This window comes from Medicago truncatula, chromosome 3 (genome assembly GCF_003473485.1).
Source record: "Medicago truncatula cultivar Jemalong A17 chromosome 3, MtrunA17r5.0-ANR, whole genome shotgun sequence".
NCBI classification, from domain to species: Eukaryota; Viridiplantae; Streptophyta; class Magnoliopsida; order Fabales; family Fabaceae; genus Medicago; species Medicago truncatula.
Window position 1 is genome coordinate 46940877 of NC_053044.1, and position 10516 is coordinate 46951392.

General features: G+C 30.6%; 1 long non-coding RNA gene across 1 annotated transcript; it reads left to right on the forward strand.

Annotated features, from left to right (window-relative positions):
* Nucleotides 1-5135: 5135 nt before the first annotated feature.
* Nucleotides 5136-5658, forward strand: LOC11424588 (uncharacterized). The gene is made up of 2 exons (XR_003009878.2): nt 5136-5292; nt 5390-5658. It is a non-coding gene; the product is annotated as an uncharacterized lncRNA (long non-coding RNA).
* The last annotated feature ends 4858 nt before the right edge of the window (nt 5659-10516 follow it).

A 10516-nucleotide genomic window follows, 5' to 3' on the forward strand; every position in this document is an offset into this window, starting at 1 on the left:
GCAAAACAACAATGCAATAGGATTAAAAAAAACTTACTTGTTTTTGTGATTGAAATTGGCTTGGAATGGCTTGAAATAGCTCAAAATCGCACCTTGGAGATCAAAAAACGTAACAATGGAGTTTTGGAAACTCCTATGTCTGTTCTGTTCTTATAACATTTTCCTCGGCAGTTAACTACCGAAGTTTTCCTCGGCAGTTAACTGCAGCCGGATTTCTAAAACTTCAGCAGTTAACTGCCGAGGGGACAAAAACATCATTTACTCGTGTGGCACAACCTTATGTAATGTGGGAACAACAATTCTCTTGCACTTGGTCTAACTAGTGTTTGCAAAAATTCTACTTTCTAGAAGATACACACTTTAATTAATTCTCTTTGCATATATACGTTTGTTGAGACCAAAAATACTCATATGAATAATTTTAAAGTTCAAAGGCCATTTTTTACTACCTTCATTTCAACTGAAGTTTCAATTTATTTGTTTGTGTGTTAAAAGACCGGAACCTAACATTATTTCTGGTAGTGTTTTTCATCATGAAGTATTAAAGTTTCAAATTTTAGAAGTTTCTCTTCTGACACGATAATTATCAACACCAACTTTAATTTTTCATTTTGTAACATTGTGAAAATGTTGGTGAAAGAAATTGTGATCCTATCACTTTTCCGTCTCTGTTTTTTCATTTTTCGAATGGATGTAGATGTTTTCTGCAAGCATCTTCTAGATTTAAGAGTTGAATAAGATGAAGAAATATAATAGGAACAATATTGTATGTGAAAATGTCTAGATGTTCTAAAAAAAATATTAATAAATCTTGACCATTGAATCAATCAAATGATATTTTCTTCATGGTCCATCGATGAGAGACTTAATTGAACCCTCACCCTAGAATCTACCGATTAATACTAGATATGAAAATAAAGAGTCTGACACTCATATACCTAATGGGAAATGCTAAATCTAGCAAAGAAATAGTCCACGAAACATTTGATAGGTATTTTGTATTGTGTTTTATTCCTTTAAATATTTTAATTAGGTTTAACTGCAGTTTTGATCCTCTTAGTTTTTGAATTGTGTGATTTTAACCACCATGTTTTAAATGTGTGGTTTTGGCCTCCTACTTTACCCCATTTATGATTTCATAGCCTCCTACAAATTACTAAACTAACAACTTTAAGTGTTGAGTTGAGAAGGAGAGCAGGTTTGAATCCAGGTTACTTATCTGATATCTTCATATTTAAACCGAGTGTAATAAAAGGATGATTGCAATCAACATAAATAAATTACATGCTAATAGTTATTGTATTTTTCAAGTTTTGTTTCCAGCTAGCAGTATTTTTTTTTAAAGTTAATATAACATAAACTTTTGTATTTGAAATATCATGGTCCTATTAAGGTGGTTGTCATCAAAATCTTGTAAGTTGTATGCATTTGTATTATAAATTGTAGTCTCGTTTTTAGATTGAGGTGAATTTGATGAAATTACAGTGTGATTTTGTTAAAACTTTGTAATGTAGTTTTTTTTTTAAAACCGTAGTGACACATGCGATTCAATCAAATTCATTATATTGTCAATCCAGACACATTCTAAATTTGTTCGTAATTTGGGTCGGCCAAAATCAACTGATATTGGCTAAGTCATCCTTCTATGGGTAATTTAATTTATATAATAGCATAGCCTTATTTAGACCTCTAAATTATGTGGGTTCATGAGCAATTTGTGAGTGACAAAGTAGGCCTACCAAATTGGTTATCACCATCCGTCCCATGTGATACATACAAACATTGTCTATTGTCTTATACCCTTCCAAATAACAAAAACGTTGTCCACTGTCTTATCTAAAAGCGATCTTAGTATCGCCACTGTCGGGTTTTCTCCCTCCATACATTAATGTTTTGCAGCTTCCATGATTAACTAATCAAATCTCCTATGTGTGTAATCTAACTCCAGAGGGAGAAAACAAGCAAAAAAACAAAACCACCGTTAATGTAAATCAAATGAGTGATTGCTTTTGCCTTTTGGCTCTTAAACATATAATGCATGACGTTAAAAACTTGGGTGGTTAAATATGTTTTTTGTCTTCATGAATAATCAACTTTTTGTTTTAGTTTTTATAAAATTTTCTTTTGACTTTTAGTCTCCGAAAATTTTACATCATCTCATTTGATCTATACTTTTAAATCAACTCATGTGTAGTCTTCATATTTTACTATGAAATTATGCAGAAAAATGTAGAATATTATAAAAATCTCTCCATGTAGAATTTAAATTTTTTAACAAAACATCAATTAGATAAGAATTTTTAAACGCCAAAAACATAAAAATTCAAAATTAAGTAATGTTTTGGTAAAAAAAATCTATTTTTTTTTTGGGAGAGGTTATTATATTATTTTTAACATTCCTACAATTTAAAAAAAAAAATATATATGAAGTCTACATATGAGTTGACTTAAAAGAAGGGACCAAAAGTTATGATGGAAAACTTTTAGGGACTGAAAATCGAAGAAATTTTTTAGAGGTATTAAAACAAAAAGTTTGTATACTTATAGATATCAAAAACATATTTAACCCTAATACTTTTAGCATAACTTCTATCAAGATACATAGTTATAGATATATAAAAAAAAAATGTTAGCATATTTAACCCTAAAACTTTTAGCATAAGATGATTGACAGTAAAAAAAAAAATGTCATAAGATGTTTCATAAATTTTTCCAAACATTTTTGTAAGTAATTATGTTAGAGCATCTCGAGTTGTCATTTTTTTAAGGAATTTATTTGGACTTTCATATACTATTGATATTGATATAAACGATCCCTACAACGCTATGTTATGTTTATGCAACTTGTACATTTTTTGCTCTAATGATAAATAAAGATAAATGATATTTGTACAATTATTTTGAGATAATCTTTTGTTGGGTTCAAGTGTGAGTGATTATGTCTCACATCGACTAGGAATGGAGGAAATGTTGGATATATAAGAGAGGGGACCCATATACCTGATGCATTAAGATTTTAGGTGGAGATGTGGCGTCTAAGTCTCTTGGTGGTTCTGTACGTTTAACCCATTGCCACTCCCGGAGCTCCTCGGACTCCCCAACAATTGGTATAGAGCTCTGGTTAGGCTCGGTGGGGAGTCATCATATACCTCATGCCTTAAGGTTTTAGGTGAAAATGTGACATCTAAGTCTCTTGATGGTTCTGGACGTTTAGCACATTACCGCTCCCGGATTCCCCAACACTCTTAAGACAAGTCTCTCTTCTTCTTACTGATCTCATTGTCTTCTAACTTTTTCAAAATGAAAAAATGACAAGAATATGCATTCTCCCGTTTCAACGATGGGTCAATATTGTAACTTTTTAATAACATGATCAAAATGAAATGTGACTTGTAAAGAGTTTGAATCTTTTACCTGCATTAAGATGTTGTAGTTTTAGGGACCATTAAATTTAAAGAAACAATGTTCACCAAAAAGATAATAATAATCGAGAAACAACTTTGTCGGTCTCTCCAAATTTAACGAGATCACTATAATTGCAACATCAAATTCTAGTGATCGAAAATCCAATTTAATTTCCAATGGAGCCCTTGCCGTAAAGGCTGATTGATAATAGACGACAGATGTATCAACGTAAAGTGTCAAATTGAAACCAACAAAACAAGGGACATTGTTGACATGTGGATTAAGCCAAACATGTTGGCCGTGGACAACATCACACTATTTAGTTATGGGACTTATATGGACAGGACTTAGACATAAGTACTCATTTAAATGTTAACGGTTTACAAAAATCATTTATGATATGTATATAAATTTTTGAGGAATGTTATGTATATAAATTGTTTATGCAAAGTTTTCTCTTAGCCAATGAATGAACATTTAAGTGTCTGTTTGAATTGATGGTGCAAATGATAGAATTCTTGTGAACCACCACGATTTTGACAAAATTATACTTTAGAACTTCAACGAAATCATGGTGGCATTGCAATTTTCGCCAAATTCACCCTCAACCCAAACTTAAACAAATCAAACTACAAATGTTTTATATATTTCCAGGTGAAAAGGTAGACATTGACAAGTGGATGAGGTAGCTAAGAAGTGATGGCAGGGTAAACTGGTTACAGACCTGACATATGGCCCCGCACCTATGTTGCAGGGCTTGAAGGTATTACCTTGTCTGCAAATTGCGGCACATATCCAATGGCCCAACTCAAAATTTGATACATTTTTTTCTCAAAGTTTTGGAAATACATCAGACATGAATCGTGGATGTCATTATCTTGTGCCAGAAGGTACGTGACATTTTCACCCGGTTTTAGTTATTGAAAGTTGCATGGATTTGATGAATAATGTATTCGATAAAATTACGGGGATGCTGTGAATTTGTTGAAGTTTTAAAATGTAGTTTTTGCTAAAATCATGTGGCTGGCTGTGATTCTGACGAGTTTAGAGTCAATCCAATCATACAGTTAAGTTTAAAGAAAATAAATGAGTTTGTCAGACCAAAGATTTTGATCCAATAACTAATTTTTAACCTATGATCCAGATTATTTTTTGAGAGGAATATCATCCATAGATTATAAGCACAGTTGATATGTATTATCTGATTTCCAAAAATAAGCATGGCTTGAAATCTCAATCATGGCTTAATTATTTTTTCAATTAATAGAATCATAAGACAAACAGAGTCCTAAACAGGAGTTTCTGTCAAGTGACCGAACAGGTTTGAGAAGACAAAATCCTTAGTCTTTGGTGAATTTAGAGACAAACATTATCACTAACTAATATGCATGGAACAGTTAGGGAACAATATTATATCAATATATTAGATTAATAGGAAGCAGATAATGATGATAGGAAAACTAAGATGGCTCAAATACACGTATATATACATTATAGGTTGACATTAATTCATATATAGCGATCATATAATTTTTTTATTATCATTTCAGAAAAATATAAATGGCAATCGATTTCAAACCAGACAAAAATGATGTTGACCCTGCATGGACCATTAGGGTCATATACAATTTACCACCATGATCTATTAATATACGGACCCAATAATTCATGACAGTTAACTTAGGTAGCTAGAAACTGCCAAAATGTGTCTATATATAGGACCTAAATTAACATATCCATATGGTATATTCAGAAAAAGAGCAAATCATATACTACACAAGTCTAAATTGCTTTTAACTTTTAAGATGGTTGCTTCACAAAACAAACGCATTCTACAAGTGATTTTTGTTCTCCTTTGCTTCTTCTCCATCCATATTCAAGTTAAAGGTACCTTTTGCTTCAAATATTACAACATTGGATTAAGAATATTCCCATTTTTTTTATGTTTAATTAACTTTTCTTACATTTTTTTTGTTATGCGCAGCAAGAGTATTGAAAGAAATAAACAACCAAAGTAGTGAGGGTGTCAACAAAGCTCAACAACATAAGGAAGTACATGCTGACATGTTTAAGCTAAAAGAAGGAGGAGATAACGTTGGTTCTGATGTTTTCACCATGGATTATACTCCAGCATCAAGGAAACCACCAATTCACAATTAAATAGTTCGCAAATTTTGGTATAGTATGAAAATTGTACTGATATTGAATAATACGTTGTACAAATAGCTATTCTATAGCTATGGTTTTTTGTAAGTAAAGAATTTTTCTTAAACAAAAGCAAAAGACAAATTTTATTACAATTACAATTGTTATTATAATTAACAATTTTTTGACAAAAATAATAATTAACCATGTTATAGTATCTGGATTTAGAATATAAGGTGGTAATAATGTTTTGGCTAAAATGAAATTGTCTCGTATAAAATTTGAATTCCATTCCTTAAAGTTACAAAGTTAAACTCTTGAAAAGGCCTAAAAAAAACTCATTCTTTTCCCTTCACACAAAATATAATGCATCTCAACATCCCACGCATGGTCCAACTACTTCCTTAATAGCAAAAATCAAAGTCTAGAAAGAATAATATGCATGAGCAGGTGATTTGTATGAATGAGGTCTTTCAACTAATTAATAAGGACCCCATTAGCATGAGGGAAGACTCAGATGAGAGCAATGAGACCAAGTTGCCTTGGCCCATGGGCAAGAGAAAATGCAATGCACCATATCTTCAACATCCACATCACACACAACATAATGGATCAAAGCATTAAAGATAATTGATAAAATCATTGCAAGAGACAGCGACGGATCAAGAAATTTTAGCTCACGGAAACAAGATTATAGACTATAATAGTTATATAAAATTAACGGAAGAAATTTAGAGAAAGAAAACGTGAAATCACTCTAAATTCATCACTAAATTTAGTGACCAAAGAATTAAAAAGAAATTTCATTTTTCTATACTAACTTCACCGATAATTTTATATTTTACAGTAATTTATGGTGATAGCATTATTATTAAGTAAAATTTTAAAGATAACAAAATTATATCATTATCCCCTCAAAATGAATTGTATCAATATAAATTCATTTTTTTTTAAAGATTCTTTAATATCTATAAATTATAAATTTTCTTTATTGTCTTTGTATTTTTAAATTGTTTAATGCCTTTTCAATTTTAACACTTTAAAAATAGGTTAAATAAGTTTTTCTTCCCTATATAATATAGCGAATTTTAATTTTAATCCTTCAAAAATAAAATAGAATGACTTTTCTGGTGAAGTTAATCCTATGACCAATCATTGAACATTTTCATATTTAATTCATGCCACTTCAGATTATATGGTGCATTGCATATTTGCCCCTAAGATGTGTCATTATATTTTTACTTATTGTAATTGAGTCCCTGATTAAATTAAAATTAAACATTTTTATTATTATTTTATTTTGTAAATCATAAATCTTTTGCGTCAAAACTGGGTAAAACACTCCAACTTTTGCATCAAATTTAAAACTTGAATTAAATTGAGACTCAAATTACATGTGCTTGAGATACATAATTTGAATCAAATTACAGTATATATTTGGCTTACACAAACTTCAATTTATGGTAACATGTCAAATTTTAATCCTTAATCCAGAATTACACAGCTCAGTGTAAATTTGATTCAGTTGAGACTAAAGCTCAATTCAATGGCAATGGTATAACTAATCTTCATTTGTTTGTTGAAGCTCCTACTCAAAGATAAAAGGAAATCAGGTGCATTAAATGCATCTTGATGGACAGTTGACGTTTTATCAAAAACTTCGAAATTAAGCATTGAATAGAGGAGAATGATTTAATTTCTCTTTCAATGTTTGCAGTACAGTTTGAAAAACTGTATTAGCCTTTCCTTATTTCCTTATGTTGGACACGCTTCATTGATTTTTAAGTGTTGCAGCATTTTTCAATAAACGGAAATGATTGACAATCAAGTAATCTAAAAGTACAAAAAAACAGTATGATACACATTTAAGCTATGCATGATATGTTTATTACAAGCAACATTGGTGAAAACGAAGATGAAAGGTTTGCGAAATCCCCTTTGCAGATGAAGAAGAAAAAGGATGGTTAAAAACGATTTAATTTGTGAATAATTAATAAATGATTTAATTTTAAATAAAATAAGTTAATAAATCAAGGAAAATGCTAACGAGTGTCCTTTATGACACTATATTGTCTTTGTCAGGCTTAACAGTCTGTTCCATTTTTAATTGTACCAAAGTTTTGCCTTCCTTAATTCTCTGTTACAATTGATTGACCTTGATAATATCGAAAGTCATTCTTTTATCCTTTGTTTTGAAAATGAAAAATATTTCACTTCATAATATGCTCTGCTGTGAAATTGAGACTTATGTTTTGAAAGAAAAAAACTTAGTTATATAGTTTCATCTAGTCTTGACATTATCTTGTTCTGTAACAAGTGTACAGTACTTTAGTATCTGTTGGTCCTGTATTTGCACTATGAACAGAAGCTTGTTTTGCCCCAAATCCCAATATAGATATGAACTTGGACAGAAGCTTCTTCATTAAGCGATTCTGTGTGATCATGGTAGAGCTCTATACTTCTTATATACTAATGCTTGTTCATTATATTTACTCAAATTTAGTCCACCCAAATTGACAACAGAGATAATCAAATCTGATATCTTAAGAATGAACATACTCCCAAGTTTTAAATTAATACCACTAAGCCAACCTAAGTGGCTTAGTATATGAGATTAAGAAATTGTATCCAAACACCCTAAATTTTCTCTTGTTGTCTTTGGCCTTCAGATGAATATCATTCACCTCTAACAAACTAGTCACATTAACAAATGTACTTAACCAACTTGCATATTCAACTCATTGGTTGAGCGTAGGTCCAAACCTTGTACGTAAAACTAAAAGCCGCTTGTTATTTTACTTCACAATTGTGTGTGGGTAACATTTGCTGTTATTTGCGCTTTTTAAATTTTTGTACTAGTGGGCCAAATGTAAAAAAGAAGATAAAAATATATATTGAATGTTGTTTTGATAGTTTTTATCGTTAATAAACATCTCTTTGTAGTTACTTAAGAGATCAAGTATCAAAATAAGGCAACATACATCTATGAAACAAGTTAATATCTATTTTCCTTAAAAAAAAAAATTGATATCTATTTATATTTTTATTCTACTAATTTTCGACAAATAATCTCATTTGTGGTAGCTAAATATATATTATTGGAATAGCAAATTACTAAATGTACTAAACTATTCAAACAAAAAAAAAAAACTATTTTTTGGGTAGCTACCCATAACAACACAAGGCTTCGCCCCTAATGCTAACAATTGACTGAACGACACTTATTAAAAAAACAAGAAGTAATAGATTAAATTGAAAACAATAATTTTTAATTTTTTTTAAAGTTAAACTCACTACTTTTCAATATTTTTTAACATGGAGTATTTCTATCTGTGTTCCCTTTAACATATGATAATGATCTAGATAAGTTTCGCTGTGTCCTGAATGGTGACCCTAGAAATATCAATTTGATTGCTTCATTTTGACATAAAATCAATTTAGTTGTGACTTCAATGGTGAATGGGTCATGCGACAAGAATGGCCCGCATTGAAGATAGTTCATGGAATTTTTCTTTTTTTCTTTTTTTGAAATAAGAATATTTCTTTTTTATTTTGCGAATAATGGTGGAACGTATCTTAAATATAAATGTTTCATAGAAAATTATTTTCTTTCTAAAAGGCATTTCATAGAAAATTATTTAACAGGTCAAAATAATACAATGCAACCATTCTTAAACGCAAGCGTCACTTCTACAAATTATATTTAATTTTTTTTAAGAGATTAAGTCAATAGTTTTGTATGATTATGGCTTAAACTTCAACGTTGTATACTATTACTTGCACAACATCATTTGTTTTTAGGTACTTTACACGCCACTTAGCTATTTTAAGTGTGAACAAGTAGCTTAATTACACCACCTTTGAAGACGACGTGTAACTGTAAAGACCTAAAGAAGCCTTTAAAGGGAATATTTGTTTTCTAGTTTTTACGTTTCTCCAACGAAAAGAACAATTATTTTGAAAGACTCCTTGAAATTAAACTATGTGCACCTTTCATTTATTCGTTCTTTGTTTACTTTGTATTGTTAGCCTACCTTTACGAAGCCATGTTTGAAATTTTGAATAAATCCTCATGTCAATCTATATGTTTATGTTGAAGTCAATTTCATGTGTTGAACCTTTAAATTGTCGTACGTGGTGCATTTTCAACCTTCATTTTTTTTTTTTTACAAAACAAAACGATATTCATTCATTCAAATCGATAGAGTACATTAGATACAAACATCGCTAAAACGTAAATGATGAATCTGCGAACAAACTCACAGCACCCAAATTAATAGCATACAACGGCAAAAAGCCTAAAAATAATATGATAAAACCTAAATCACCGAAATACTCATGCTTCCGGATCTGCAACGTTGACGTTCAAATCATTGCTTGAATTTATAATTGATTAATGCAGATATTTCAATAGAAACTGAACAAACACCGCAACAAGACGCGAAATCAAACGCCGCACAAGACGACGAACAACACAACGCCACACTTAGACGACGAAATCACAAAAAACACAAATGAAAAAACTTGATAGATGTGAAAACCACTTATTTAGATTGAAAGAAAAAGGGAAAAAAGATGTAGAGGGGTGATTCTAGGTCAAAAAAGACCTAAACCCACCCCCCCTCCCCCCCCGATGAATGAAGGAGAAAGAAAGTTTAGAGAGAAGTTGAAGTTTCTCTCACTAAAAAACTAGGGCCGGCTAACCTTAAATTATTAATTTGTTAACGAGTATTTTGCGGAGGATAATTAGACAATCTTTTATCTAGTGTGTTCAAAGAAGATTCTAAAATAATAAATGCACCGAATGATGCTTGAATTTATAAGATGTGATAGCGACTAAGGATGTTAAAAAAATAGTGAGAAAAGAATTGGTAGAAGAAGACCTCGTTACATGAATACAAATGGTCAAACACATTATTCTCTTGTCATGTTATGTTATGATGTCGCTAACGTGCCACTTTCAAAA